The sequence below is a fragment of the Camelus bactrianus genome, chromosome 17 (assembly GCF_048773025.1).
Source record: "Camelus bactrianus isolate YW-2024 breed Bactrian camel chromosome 17, ASM4877302v1, whole genome shotgun sequence".
NCBI lineage: Eukaryota > Metazoa > Chordata > Mammalia > Artiodactyla > Camelidae > Camelus > Camelus bactrianus.
This window is the reverse complement of record NC_133555.1, coordinates 5792485-5806510: the sequence shown is the minus strand read 5'-3', so window position 1 is coordinate 5806510 and position 14026 is coordinate 5792485. Positions and strand designations below refer to the sequence as shown.

At 52.2% G+C, this 14026-nt stretch overlaps 1 protein-coding gene and 1 long non-coding RNA gene across 6 annotated transcripts in view; one reads left to right on the top strand and one right to left on the bottom strand.

Annotated features, from left to right (window-relative positions):
• The window catches only part of ATP2B2 (ATPase plasma membrane Ca2+ transporting 2), a 330499-nt gene that overhangs the window by 124693 nt on the left and 191780 nt on the right, over positions 1 to 14026 (bottom strand). Inside the window, exon 1 of one of the 5 annotated variants that reach the window (XM_045515322.2) lies at positions 3284 to 3430. The exons of 3 other annotated variants lie outside the window; for them this stretch is intronic. The gene's annotated coding sequence lies outside the window, so the exon portion shown is untranslated. Of the gene's footprint in view, positions 1 to 1880; positions 2016 to 3283; positions 3431 to 14026 lie in introns of those variants that run through there. One more of the 5 variants, XM_045515321.2, reaches the window with a different exon arrangement.
• On the top strand, positions 626 to 11679 carry LOC141573759 (uncharacterized). The gene is made up of 3 exons (XR_012499835.1): positions 626 to 832; positions 1235 to 1390; positions 11188 to 11679. It is a non-coding gene; the product is annotated as an uncharacterized LOC141573759 (long non-coding RNA).

The following is a 14026-nucleotide window of genomic DNA, read 5'->3' as shown; positions in this document are numbered from 1 at the left end:
AACTTTCTGTTCTCAGAAAGCTCTGTCGTTACCTCCCAGGGTGGCACAGGGCTTGCATGTTATAAATTTAATATAAGCAATCATGCTAAGCTAACATCTTCGCAGCATTTTCTATGTGCCAAGCACTTTATACGCATCATCTCATTTGATCCACATCACAACTCTGAGGCAGGTATTCTTATTATCCCATTTTGCAGAAAAGAAAAACGAGGCAAAGAGAGGTTACGTAACTTGCCCAAGGTCACTCAGGCAGAACACGGCAGAGCTGTGATGGATGCTGAGTGAAATGTTTGGTGGGTGACTGAATGAAAACGGACGGGAGGTCATGCAGGGAGGCCAAGTAAACATAAGGGTGATGTGATTGGTTAAATGTGACCACGCAAAGTGCCCTGACTCCTCCAGGGAGCAACATCAGGCCTCCCGAGGGCAGCGCTAACAGAGGGTCAGGGAAGTGTCTGTGCTTTTGGGCAAACTTGGACTGCAGGCTTCTAAGAAGAGGGTGACAGTGACAGCCACCGTATCAGTTAGCAGTGCGAGGAAGCTCTGATTTCTCCCCCTCTGAGCCCGACCACGTGCTCCACTTATAAAAATATCCCAGGCCAATGGCCCCTCGTACCCTGAGAAAGTGGGCTCTGAGACAGGCTGGCCCTGGGCAGGTATAGGAGGAGCAGGAGGCCCTTCCTGGGCTGGCCCAGCCGAGGGACCCAGCCCTGAGCCCTCTCGCTCCCCGGCCACAAGGTGACCACAGTGACGGGGCTCCAGCCTGCAGGCAGGCGGCTGCCGCTGGACACCCGGACACCCAAGCCTCCCCAGCTCGCGCCTTGGTTGCCAGGTAACCATGCGGCTCAGGTTTCGGGGGCCGAGGACAGGGCCTGGATGAGAGCATCAGTTAATAATAATAGATCCAGCCCAGCCCGACGGGGCTGCTAGAGATACACAAGTCTCTCTGGGCAGGGCCTGGGTGGCCCTCGGGTCATCTTGCCAATGGAGAGACTGAGGTCTGGGAGGGAAAGGGAGTCACCTGAAGTGACTAGTGAGTTAGCGATGAACGTGGGGTCACCGCTGAGAGGCTGGAAGAGAAATAACGGTTCAGGAAGTGATGGCAAGTGTAGCTGCCACATGCAGGGCACTGGCTATGTGCCAGGCACTGTGCCAGTGGCTCCTCCCACAGCAGCCCAACTCATCCTCAAAATGACAGTGAGGTGTAGATGTTGTTTTCATGCCCACTTTATAGATGGGGACACTGAGGCACAGAGAGACTGTGCAGCCTACTTGAAAGCATCGAGCTGGTGCATGACAGAGGTCAGATAGGAACCCAGGCCAGCGTGACTCTGAAATCCGCAAGCTTCACCCCGGCTGGTACCGCCCTCAGGGACTAAGGAGAGGATGGGTAAGGACTAAGGGCCCGTGGCACAGCTGGTGGCCTCTCATCTCTGCAGCAGCCCTGGAGGGGGAGGTGTCTCACTCTTTCTGTCTCAGTGTTGAGGATGCTGAGCTCAGAGGGTTAAGTGGTGGTCGCCAGGTGACCTAAGTAGTAGGTGGGGATATAGGATTTGAACCCACATCTCTCTGGCTTCAATTCTCAGGCTGACCCACTTTGCTCAGTTCACTGACAGAGGCCTGGGGCAGTGTCCCTCTGCCAGGCCTCCCAGCGTCAGGCATCCCTGCCCGACCACCCCCAGCAGGGCAAGATTTCCAGGTACAGGACCCCACTTCCCAGCCCCCAAGAGAGCCGGCAAGCCCCAGCATAGAGCAGTGACCTTTGATTCCAGGCCACTAGACCTGTCCCTCGGTCGCCCATACCCTCACCTCCCGCAACCTGAGCCTGGGCTGGACGGGGACATGCAGGTTGCCATGGAGACAGCACATCGGATACTGACCTGGGGACCTGCTGGCAGCCGAGGGCAGGGGCAGGCCGTGCCTCAGAGGGATGGCTGGAGGGGCGGATGACAGGGGACCTGGGGGCCCTGTGGCAGCCGTGGTTGCTCTGTGGGCCAGGCCGGGCAGAAGCTGCTATTTATAATTCTGCTGAATGGGCCCAATGACTTGACTGGCAGCCCAAGGGCCGGGAAGCCCAGCAGCTGCACAGAGGGGAGGAAACAGCTCAGGAACCTCCACCCCACTCCCTCACCCTCTGGGCCTCCAGCTCTGAGCAGGGTGCTGAGGGAAGTTGGGGAGGATAGGACCCCTTCCCCACCGCCTCCACTAGCCTCAACATCCACCACTCTGGATGATCCTGCCCTCATCCCTGTGTCCTGGGCCAGGCTCAGCCAGTATGGGAGGCTGGGCGGAGGGGTTGGATCCTGCGTTCTGGTCTTAAAGGGGCTCAGAGCGCATATGTGTGCCTGCACGTGTGAGTTCCAGGATGCCTCCCACTGGAGGGGGAGGAGGGGGCAGGGGTGAAGGGAAAGAAAGGGGAGAAAGAGAAGCTGTAAGGCACAGAGGAACTTGAGAAGCTGGGGTGGGAGGGACTGGGGAAGAAAGGAGGTGGAGGAGGGGGAGAGAAACAGAGGCTGACTCCAAAAGAGATAAAGTGAGAAGTAGAGAGAGGGAGGGAGAGAGAGGAAGGAGAGGGGAGGGAGGTGGACAGAAGGAGGGAGGACGAGAGGCAGAGACAGAGGGAGACAGAGAGAGGGAAACAGACAGACACACAGCCAGAGGGACTGAAGCAGAGACACAGAGAGGAGGGAGAGGGGAGGACAGAGCGCCGCGTCCTCTCTGCCCTGGTGGTCAGGCCGCTGGTTCAGAAGCCGAAATACAAATATGACCGGGTCTCGTGGGGCAGCTCAGCAGACTGTATGTGGGAGGAGAGAGGGCCTGGGCTGCACAGCCTGCACACACCGCCCCGCCACCTTGGCCCGGAGCCGGGCTCCGGCCTGGGCAACCCTCCTCCACCTGGGGGCACAGGGCAGGGCAAGGACTGCTCCAAGGGCGCCGGAACCCAGCCAGGAAAGGCATGGTGGCGGCTCCTGGGGCTTGCTGGGCTGTCCGCCCTCGGACCAGGGTTATTTTAGGAGCTGAGCAGCAGGAACACACCCCCTCCTCCCTTGTTCACGGGCCAGTGGCTGCTGACTCAAAATATTCTCTCAAGGAAATTGTCTCCCCAAAATCCAATGTCATTTCTCCTGAGAGGCCTTCCCTGACCCTCTAGATTAAATTCTCTGCTTGCACAGGGCCTAACTTGTACATTCGGTCCAGTGCTCGTTCTGGGGAACCACAGCCAGAATCTACCTGTTCCCCCCATCGGACTGAGAGCTTCAAGTTCACCAAGCAAGAACTTTACCTGCGCCATCTGGTTTAGTCTCTTGGCAGCCCTCTGTGGAGGCTTCAGGAGCAGGTCCCTTTTACAAAGGAGGAATCAAGGCTCAGAGAGGTTAAGTGGTTTCCCTGCGGTTTCACTGCTGGGAAGTTGTTGAACCAAGGTCTGGCCCAAGGCAGCCTGATGTCAGAGCTCAGTCACATGACTGCCGGGCATTCAGCCTCCCTGGCTCTAACGATCACTTCCACTCTCATGACTCTGCTCAAAACCCTTCCATGGCTCCCCAGTGCCCAGATCCAAACATCCCGCCTGGTGCTGGTTCCTTTCCCCTATTTGTCCTTCCATGGTCCCTTCAGATCTCATCCTCCCTCCCCTGATCTCCTGCTTCAGGCCGCCTTCTGCTTTGGCTTTTTCTGATTTATTCACTCAACAGTTATTTAATGAGCACCTACTGTGTGCCAGGCACACTGTGCTTACTTCTGTTGGGAAAGGTAGGCTGTGAAAAAAGCTATGAAGAGAGTAAGGCATAGTGACTGACTGCTAGGGGACAGATTTTGCCGAGCAGACATGCAAAGAGCTGGGGCCAGTCTGTGGCAGGCAGAGGGAACAGCACAGGCGAAGATCCTGGGGTGGGAAGGGGCAGGGCGTGCTTTTTATAACCCAAAACATGACCGGGACTTGAGAGTGAGGCAGAGGGACGAGGCAAGCTCAGAGAAGGGCCGGGGGCAAACTGTATGAGGCTTCCAAGCCATGGTGAAGAATTCGGATTTTATTTCAGGTGCGGAGGGATGCCTCTAAATAATTTTAGGTGGCAGATTAACATAGTTTGCTTGCTTGTTTGTGTCTGAGCTTCATCATCCATTGGAGGATACACTGTTGGGGTGACAGGAAAAGAGAGCGGGGAGGAAGAGAGTGGCTACTGCGTCATCCAGGAGGTGGGGATGGGGCGCTGGCTGCAGGGGCGGCAGTGGCGTGGGCAGGTGGGAGAGAGGAAGTGGAACCAAGAAGATGAGCTGAGGACAGGGAGGCGGAGGAGCATGGCTGATAAGGGCTCTGCCTCCAGCAAGAGGGTGGACAGTGGTGCCATTTCCTGGGACAGGGAGTTGGGGAAGGAGAGGGATTTAGAGGGGTGGGTGGGCACGGTTAAGAATCCTGTTTTGGACTTGTTTGCTTTGAGATGCTTGTGAGATGTCCAAGTAGAGATGCCAAGCGGCCAGTTGGATGATGAGTTGGGAGTGCAGAAGAGAGACTCCGGCTAAAGATATAAATATGAGAATCAGAAGCTTAAAGATGGTATTTAAAGCTACGGGACAAGGTGAGATCACCAAGGGAGAGGGCGCGGTGAGAGAAGGGAAGAGGCTCAGAGCCGAGCCCCCAGCACTTGGCGGTCAAGGAGAGAAGGAGGATGGAGCCCTATAGCCTGCTGGCTGCCCTGATGGGTGACTTCCCTGCTCAAAAGCCTTCAGTGGCTCCCTACTGCCCTCAGAACAAGGTTCAAAATCTGGAGCTCGACACAAGGTCCTCCTACTTCTCCAGTCTCATGTCCTTAGGTCCCTCCCTTGTATCCTTCCTTCCAAACCTAATAAACATCCTGTCAAGCTGCACACCCCAGGCTTTAGCCCAGGCAGCTCCCCCTACCTGACATGCCCTCCTATGGGCAAAGGCTAATTCGAACTCTTGCTTTTCTAGAGCTCCCTCTAACCTCCCAGTCAGACTTTGCAGTCCCGTCTCTGTGTTTCTATGGCCTCTGGACATACTACACAATCACTGTATTTCTGGCAGCTCCTTGGAGGAGGGGGCCGGTTCACCTCCACGACCTGGGCCCAGCACGCCCGAGGCTTAGGGTGAGCCTCGTGAACTCAGCGTCCATCCCCGTGTCACCCACGAGTCAGAAACATGCTATCTGAGCTGGGGTGGGCTGAGAATGTGGACTGAATCACGTCTGCTGGCGCTCTGAACAGACTCAGCAGAAGGAAGGTGCACAGAGGGAGAAGGGGAGGGGGGCGTGAGAATCAGGGGCGGCCACAGGGCATGTGCCAGGCCTCCCACCTGCCCTGTTGCAGCAGGAGGGGAAAAAGATGAAAACACAAAAGTAGGGAACAAAGAGAAATCAAGTTCATCTTCCCTTATGACTGCCCCAGCTCATGACTGGAGACTTCATTGTGCAGGAAATCAAAGAGACATTGGGAGAAGGGCACTGGGTCTGCAGGGGTCACGACAAAGCTCCTGCACCCTCCGGGGTTACTTTTGTTCTGTGTCATGTCTGATGTTCCCACCCGCAGGCTCGTGCAGAAAGCCTCTCTAGCTGGGTGACTGGGGACAGGTAACTTGGCCATTTAATGAGCACCTAGTAGGTGTCAGGCACCACGTGTTTGTTCAAGGGTATGGACTGGGGTTACCTAGACCTGGACTCTGATTACAGCTCTGCTACTTCTGCACAGCCTCGGGCAGGTCACTGCTTTGCTCTGGGCCTCAGTTTCTTCATCTGCAAGATGGGGATATTTACATGTGCATGCTTAGGCTTTGGGGGAAGTGATGTGTGACAATGGCTGTGACACGAGCACAGTGCCTGCCACACAGCTGTCTCCTTTCCTTATCCTATCAGTGCTGTTAGAGGAGTGTTCATGCTCCCATTTTCCCTCAGGGAAACTGAGGCTCAGAGAGGCCCAGATCGCAGAGCTAGAATGCACAGAGCTGATGCCAAAGGGGACTTCTGTCCCCGAAGCCAAAGGCCCCTCCCTCTGCGATGCCCCATGTGTCTGTCCTCTTACTTGTCATTCACAGAGGCCTTGGGTTGGAGCTGGGAACTCAAAGGTAATTCAGACAAAAGCTTCACCCTCTGAGAGTCATGGCCTCCCACCACTGACTACTGTACACCACCTCCTCCCAATCAGAGAAGCTGTGGCTGGGAGGATGGGGAGGGGACTCCCAACTGTGCAGGAAGAGAAAGCGTTTGGGAAGTCCTACTGCACAGGCCCAGTTACTCCTTTTGAGATCAGGCAGGCAGCTAGGGTTACTCTTCTGAATCTCAAGTTTTTCCATCAGCGAACTGGCATAAATTCCATCTCTCCCAGAAGATAACCAGAGGGTGAAGCAGAAAAGCATTTGGGTGGCCTTGGCATCATTACAGGGAGCCCCAGATCAGGCTGTCTTTAGCTGAAGTCTGTGCAAAGTTCCTCCGTAAGGGTCTGGGTAGATTGCCACTTTTCTGAGGAGGAAGCCTATGGCTTCTTTCATCAGCTTCTCAAGGCAGTCCCCGACCCCTCTGTTGTCCCATAAAGACCTAGAATCACTACTAGTGGGACCAAGTCAACTCCATGTTTTCCAACGAATGCTGTGTAGACACAGTACCAAGGTGGCAGAGCCAGGAAACCCAGAGGCCAGGGGATGCTACAAAGAGCAAGGTTCAAGGCTGGGACCAAGGCCACTTGAAAGTCACTCACTCTACAGCTCTCCTGCGGTCCTGTGGCTTGGGATCCTGTAGGAACCAGCTCCCCTCCATGCCAGCATGGTGGAGGAGAAAGAACTCGGATGCTGGTCTTTCCCAAGCAAAATGCAAAGCTAATTCTTCCAGACAGCAAGTTCCTGTAACCTTAATTGATCAGCCTCTAGTTTAGAGAAAATTAGATTTCATCTGACTCTTCCATTAGCCCCGGGGATAGGAGTGAAGTCAACAGTGCAGTACAGAAAGCTCTCATCACAGACTCACCCCGAATTCGGCCAGAGAAGTAGACGGAGGATATAAGCCACACCCCCATGAGATATCACTCAGAGCAGGTACCTTGGGGAAATGCTTAGGGGCTCACCTGCTCGGACATCCACAACCAGACCCATCCCACAAGTGGCCCAAAGTCACTTATTCTAGTCTGGTGGGTCATACGGTGGGTGACCCCCTGGAGGCCCCAAAGGCAGGCTGTAGCCTGAAATATCAGCTGACTGCAGGGGCCTCAAATGTGGTTCCTCCAGCCCAGGCCTCATCACGAGCGACAGACACCAGCTTCCTACCTGGCCTCTCTACCTGGCTGTCCCCGCATCTCATCCCCAACAGATCTCAAGTCCAACTTGTCAGTATCTTCTTTTCTGATAAATGCTTTTGTGAATCTTCTCTGAAAAGTTATTTCTTATTCCTAGGTGGTGAAGATGTTCTTTGTCTTCTTCTAGGAGCTTTATAGCTGCAGTTTTACACTCAGATCTATGAGTCATCTCAAGTTAATTTTTCTCATCTATTTTCCTTCTTATTGTGGTTAAATCCACATAACATAAAATTTACCATTTTAACCATTTTTAAGTGTTCAGTTCAGTGGCGTTAAGCACATTCACATTGTTGTGCAACCATCACCCCCATCCACCTCCAGAACTTTTTCATTTTCCCAAACTGAAACTCTGTCCCCATTAAACAAAATACCTGTTCCCCCTCCTCCAGGCCCTGGAATCACCATTCTACTTTCTGTCTTTATGATTCTGACTACTTTGGGGACCTTGTGTACATGGAATCACAGTCTCTTCTGTCTGGCTTATTTCACTTAGCATAATGTCTTCAAGGTTCACTCATGTTGTAGCGTGTGTCAGACTTTCCTTCCTTTTTAAGGCTGAATAATATTCCCTTGTGTGTATAGACAATATTTTGTTTATCTGTTCTTCTGTTGATGGACACTTGGCTTTCATGAATAATGCCACAATGAACATGGACGTGCAAATATCTGTTTGAGTCCCTGTTTTCAACTCTTCTGGGGATATACCCAGAAGTGGAATTCCTGGATCATATGGTAATTCTGTTTAATTTTTTGAAGAGCCGCCATACACTTTCCTGCAGCAGTTGTACCATTTTACATTTCTACCAACAGAGCAGAAGTGTCTCAGCTTCTCCACATCTTTGCCAACGCTTGTTTTGTTTTGTTTTTTATTGTAGCCATTGTAATGGCTGTGAAGTGGAACCTCACTGTGGTTTTGATTTGCGTTTCCCTAATGATTAGCAATGTTGAACATCTTTCAATTTGCATATTGTCTTTGGAGAAATGTCTGTTTCCTTCGCCCATTTTTGAGCGGGGTTGTTTGGCTTTTTTTGGTTGAGTTGTAGGAGTCCTCTCTCTACTCTGGACATTAAACCTTGTCAGATATTGGATTAGCAGGTACTTTCTTCCATTCTATGGATTATTTTTTCAGTCTGTTGACAGTACCCATTGTTGCACAAAACTTTTTAAGTTTGATGAAGTCCAGTTCATCTATTTTTTCTTCTGTTGCTCGTGCTTTTGTTCTCTAAGAAATAACCACCAAAAGATCTTCTCCCTCAGTTTGAGTTGTGTATGGCCTGAGGTGTGAGTTCAACTTAACATACCTGAAATCCAACCCTTAAACTATACTGCCGGCACCTCCTTCTCTTCTGGGGTTCACTGTCCCCGTGAAAGGCCTCATCTTCTCTCCTGGTGGACAGCTCAGAACACAAGTCACCCCTGTTACCTTCCTCTTCATCATCCAAGTCCTGTCAATTTTGCTCTTTCCTACGTTTCCTTGAGACCACTCACTTTTCTTCATCTCCACATCCCCTGTTCTAAGGTTTCTCATCTCTTGGATGACTGCAGGAGCTTCTCAACTGGCCTCTCTGCTTCCTCTCGGAAAAGCAACTCTGATTACAACACATCCTCCCCATCTCGTTCTTAGGATAAAGACAGAACTCCTCAATGTGATCTTCAGAGCCCTGGATGGCCCACCCAATACCCCATTCTCCTCACTCTCTCTGCCCCTAGCCACTCTGCTCACTCTCTCCACCAGGTCTTTGTTCTGTTCCCTCTGCCTGCAATGTTAATGCTGTTCCCTCCCCCTCAGCACCTAGCAAAGTCCAACTCATCCTCCTACTCCTGGCTAAATCTCACCTCCTCAGGGAGACCTTCCCTGACTCACCGACTATATACTCTCTGTTGCTGCGCTCATCATGGTCGGATTTTACATGTATGTTTGTGACTGCTGGATTAATGTTCAACACTAGACTGCTGAGGGCAGGGCTTGGGTCTGGTTTTTAATCACAACCACACATTCCTAGGGCCTAGCACAGTGTCTAGTACATAGTAGGTCATCTGTAAATAGAGAGGAAGGAAAGAAAAAATGCAGGAAGGAAGGGAGGAAAGGAGAGAGGATGTATGCATGGAGTGAAAAGATCGATTTCCTTTGCTTTACAAGGTTCTTCCCCAAGTGGGAAGCTAGGGCCTTCATGATCTCCAAAGGGCAAGGAATGACTTTCTGTCAATTCCAGCTTTTCTAGGAACTTACGTGACAAATGCCATGCAGGCCCTTTCTCAATCTGATTCCTCATTTATACAGTGGGGATAACAACATTCCCCTGTAGGACTGTCGTATTAGAAGACATGATGTATGTGAAAGTGCTGAGACCCAAACAGGACCCAAACAGATGACCTTGAGCCCAGCCATACTCCCAGATATAGCCAAATTCTCCTAGGCTCTCTGTGTTACAGTCTTCTCTTCATTGGCCATCAGATTTGGGCATGGACATATCCCTAGAATGGAACATGGAGACTCAAGTTCCTTTTGAAGCACACAGTCTTTGAGAGCTCCCCTAGGTGATGTCCTGGGAAGTTTAACTCAGCTACACCGGGATCTAGCCATACCTGAAGACTGCTTAGAGCAGGAACCTCCGTAAAATGCTCATGGCTCATCTGCATGGACATTTTTTGGGTAAAGTTTGGAGGTTACCCAAGATTTAGCCCAGTTTGGTGGGTCAGAGGTGGATGACCCCAGTATGAGTCCACTGTCTCCTACAAGCCTAGACTCTGGGCAGTTCTTCCCTTGCATGTGACTTGAATCAGTTTTCCTAGTGGGTGGGGAGACCCCTTAGCCGCCCTAGGCACCAAGTGAAGTCCAGAGCAAGTCCTGAGAAGCTCTAGGACCCACCCTGGACCCTGATGTTGCTCACGGGGATATTGGTCCACCCTGGACTCAGCACTGGAGGAACGGCTATGTCTCAAGTAGGAGGCTTCCTCAATTCTGGGCCTCCTGCTTCTGCTCCCTGCCCTCTCAACTGTCCTTTCCTCACAGTTGGGGCCATGTAGGCCCCCTACAGGCTCTAGGCTTTGGGCTCATTGGGCCCCTATCTGGGAGGGGAGTCAAAGATCCCAGGCCTCCAGCTCAGAGGGCTCCTGCCTTCTGGGCAAACAGGCCCCAACTCTAGGGACTGGCTCCTCCCTTGTCCCTGGCACAGAGCTCCCTCCCACAGCCCTGTTTTTTCAGGGCTAAGACTCTGCCAAGTTCTTGCCAGAGACCCTACTCTGACCTGGGCCCTAGGCTCGGTCCATGCTTTCTCGTTAGTCCTTCTCAAGTCCATCCCCTTCTCTCCATCTCTACTTCCATCATCAAGGCTCACCTGGGCCATCACACTAGCCTCCTCATTGATTTCCCTGCTAACATCTTGCTCCTAAAACCTGTTCGTCACACAGCAGCAGGCTGACATTCCTAAAACATAACCTGGATCACATAATTTCCCTGTTTAAAACCTTCTATGGCTTCTACTACACTTAGAACTGAGTCTAAGGGATAAATTGGGAGTTTGGGATTTGCAATACTAATCACTATATATAAGACAGATAAACAACAAAGTCCTACTGTATAGCATTTATTCAATATCTTGTAATAGCCTATAATGAAAAAGAATATGAAAAGGAATATATATATATAGGTATAACTGAATCACTAAGCTGTACACCAGAAATTAACATTGTAAACCAACTGTACTTCAATAAAATTTTTTTTTTTAAATGAACAAAGTCCAAAATCCAGGGTCTACAAGGCTGGGCCCAGGTCTTCTGGTTCTGCCAGCCCTCCCGCTTCCTCTCCCACAGCTTTATCTTCCACACGCTCCCCTCAGCCCATCCCACTTGCCATGTCTGGACCTTACAACAGAGCATCTCTTTATGTTGCAGTTACAGATGCACAGGGCATCTGCCTGGGGCTGCTGGGACCTTCCTGAGAATGAACGAAACACAGACGCAAGCAAAGCTGAGGAATGAAGAAACTCATTTGAGCACCAGGATACAGCCACACCTGAAGCCAACATATCTCTTTTTTTCTTAAGCTAACTTAGTTGACGTCTATATTACTTGCTTCTGAAAGTAACCCCAGTTAATTCAACTGGCCAACCCTCCTCACCCCACCCCACCTCCTTTCCTGTTCCTCCGACATGTCAGCACACTCTCGCCTCAGGGCTTTGCCTACGCTGTTCCCTCTGCCTCGAGTGCTCTTTCCCCAGATGTCTATATGTCTCACTTCCTAACCTCTTCAGGTTCCTGCTCAAATGTCCCCTCCTTAGAGAAGCCTGCTCTGCCCACCTCATCAAAAAAAAACCCCAAAAACAAAATGTCTCATCATCATCCCCTACTCCCTTTCTCTGGGTTATTTTTTAAAATAACACTTTCAACTACCATGAACGTTGTATGTTTACTTATTGTCTGTCTCCCTCCGTTAAACTTTAAACTCCATGAGGATAGGGATTGTGTTAGGATGACCAGATATTCGGATTTGCTTGAGACTGGGGGATGGGATGTGGGACTTTGATGACTAAAACCGGAATGTCCTGGGTCAACCAGGGCAACGTGACCACCCTGGACTGCCTTGTTTGTTTACTGTCAAACCTCACTGCCCAGACCAGCGCTGGCATGTGGGAGGTGTTCAATGCACAGCTGAGCAGGTAGATGGGTGCCGGCCCTGGGCCAGGCGGTGCCACGCAGTATCTGTGCACACTGCTTCCTGTTGTCCTCGTGGCCTGCCCTGGGAGCTGGGCTTTTTTATCCCTAGTTTACAGGTCAGGAGCTTGAGGTGGGGGCAGTGTGTCCAGGCCACACAGCTGGTAGGGCAGGACTGGAATCCCGCTCAGCTGGGTCCGAGGAATCAAGCCCTTAATCAAGCCCCTGCGTGCCTCCCAGTTATAGCCTGCTCTGCTCACACCAACTCACCCTCAGCCCCTGTCACCTAAACAGCCACATCCAGGCCCAGAGCAGCTCACCCTCCACCTCGCCCCACTCAGGTGGGTGAGAACTCATCCAAGGGCGGCTTGTTCTCGGCCAGGTTGGTGGTGAAAGAGAGGGAGAGCCGGCAGCTCAGGGGCTAGAACCCCACAGTGTGGTGGCCGGGGGTCCTGAATGGTGCACCCCCGGGGCTCCAGGTATCCCTGGGGGCTTGTCAATCACAGCTGCCTGCTCAGCTGGGCCTCGCCCCGGTCACTGAGCTGGAGAAAGCCTGTTTCCTGCCCACTCACAGGGGCCTAGACGAAAACACCCTTCTCACCGCAGTTAAGGGAAAGACCTCTCTCTGCCATCCCAGACCTGCTGCTCCCCCTGCCACCCCCACCTGCCATCAGAACCATGGGAACAAAAGAGGAGGCAGTGCTTCCCTGGGCCATTTATCTCTTGTCTGATCCCTATAAACAACCTTGCGACAGCTGCTCGTTCTTATGCCCATTTCATGGACGAGGAAACTGAAGCCCAGAGAGATGAACACCTTCACCCATGCCACACAGCTCATAAGGGGGATTCTCGGAGATGAAGTGAGGGTTGGTCCCAGCCTCACTGTTGTCTATTCTACCTCTTCTTGCTGGTGAGGGAGATGATGGAGATGATGCTCCAAATCTCCACTGTTCACTGAGCCAGGCACTTCCCACGCATTAGTTCTCATTTCAGCCTATGATTGTGTGCATTTTTCAGGAAGTTGGACTGCACAGGAGTGAAGGGGTTGACCAAGGTTGCATGGCCTGGATGATTCCTACCGGAGCCTGTCTTACCAATATGTTTCCCTCCTCCTTTCCTTCCTCCTGTCCACCTACCCACGCACACATCTAACAGCCAATCAACATTCACTGAGTGACGATGATGTACCGACATCACCCCAGCACCGAGCAGGAGGAAGTCCTGGGCTGCAGCGGCTGTCTTGGCTCCTGGCCCAGAGCAGCTGGAAATCCCTTCCTGAGAGGCTGCCCGGATTCCAAACCAGGATCCCCTGGGTCCTATCAGTGATCTACTTGGGAGTCTCTCGCTGGGGAATTGTTCTCTGCAGGTTTCATTCTGGGATCTCAGCTGCTCTCCCCCTGCTTGGCCACCAAGGAGCTGTTTTTCATAACAAAGTGGGGCAGGAGAAGGGCCATGGGAGGTTTTAATAATTTCGTTGTTGGAAATTTCCATGGTGGTGGAAAAGACCTGCTGGCCACCCTCCAAACACCTCCCTGAAAAAAACTTCCAAAATCAAACTGCTGGACTGGGTCACTGCAGTCCCAGCAGACGCTGGAGCTGCCCACAGAAGGGCTGGGGGCCAGTGCATGGGCATCAGCCCCCGGCACAGAGTTGGGTACCAGAGGCCCAGGGATCAAGGAAAATGGGGAGCTTTTCCTGTCTTGGAGGGAAGTGTGGAAGAACAAAGCAGTTGCTCCCCTAGGAGCAAGTCAAAAGCCCAGAGTCCATTTTCTCTGCCACCCATTTGCTGTGTGACCTTGAGTAGTTACTAGACCTCTCTGAGCCCAGCTCACCTCGTGTGAAAGGAGGTCTGAAGCATAGGTGATGTGTGCAGGCTCTGACTTTGGGTCTCCTGAATTCGGGGGACTGAGGACAGGAAGGGTGCATAGAAACTGAGCCCTGGGAACTCTTGAGGATGTTTAAGGGCCTGGGAGGGAGAAGAGGACCTGCAGGTCCTGGAGGGTGCGGGCTCACAGGTGAATTAACAGGCAGCCTCCTCACTGCCCAGCCACAATCTACCTCTCCCACGGGCACACAGCTT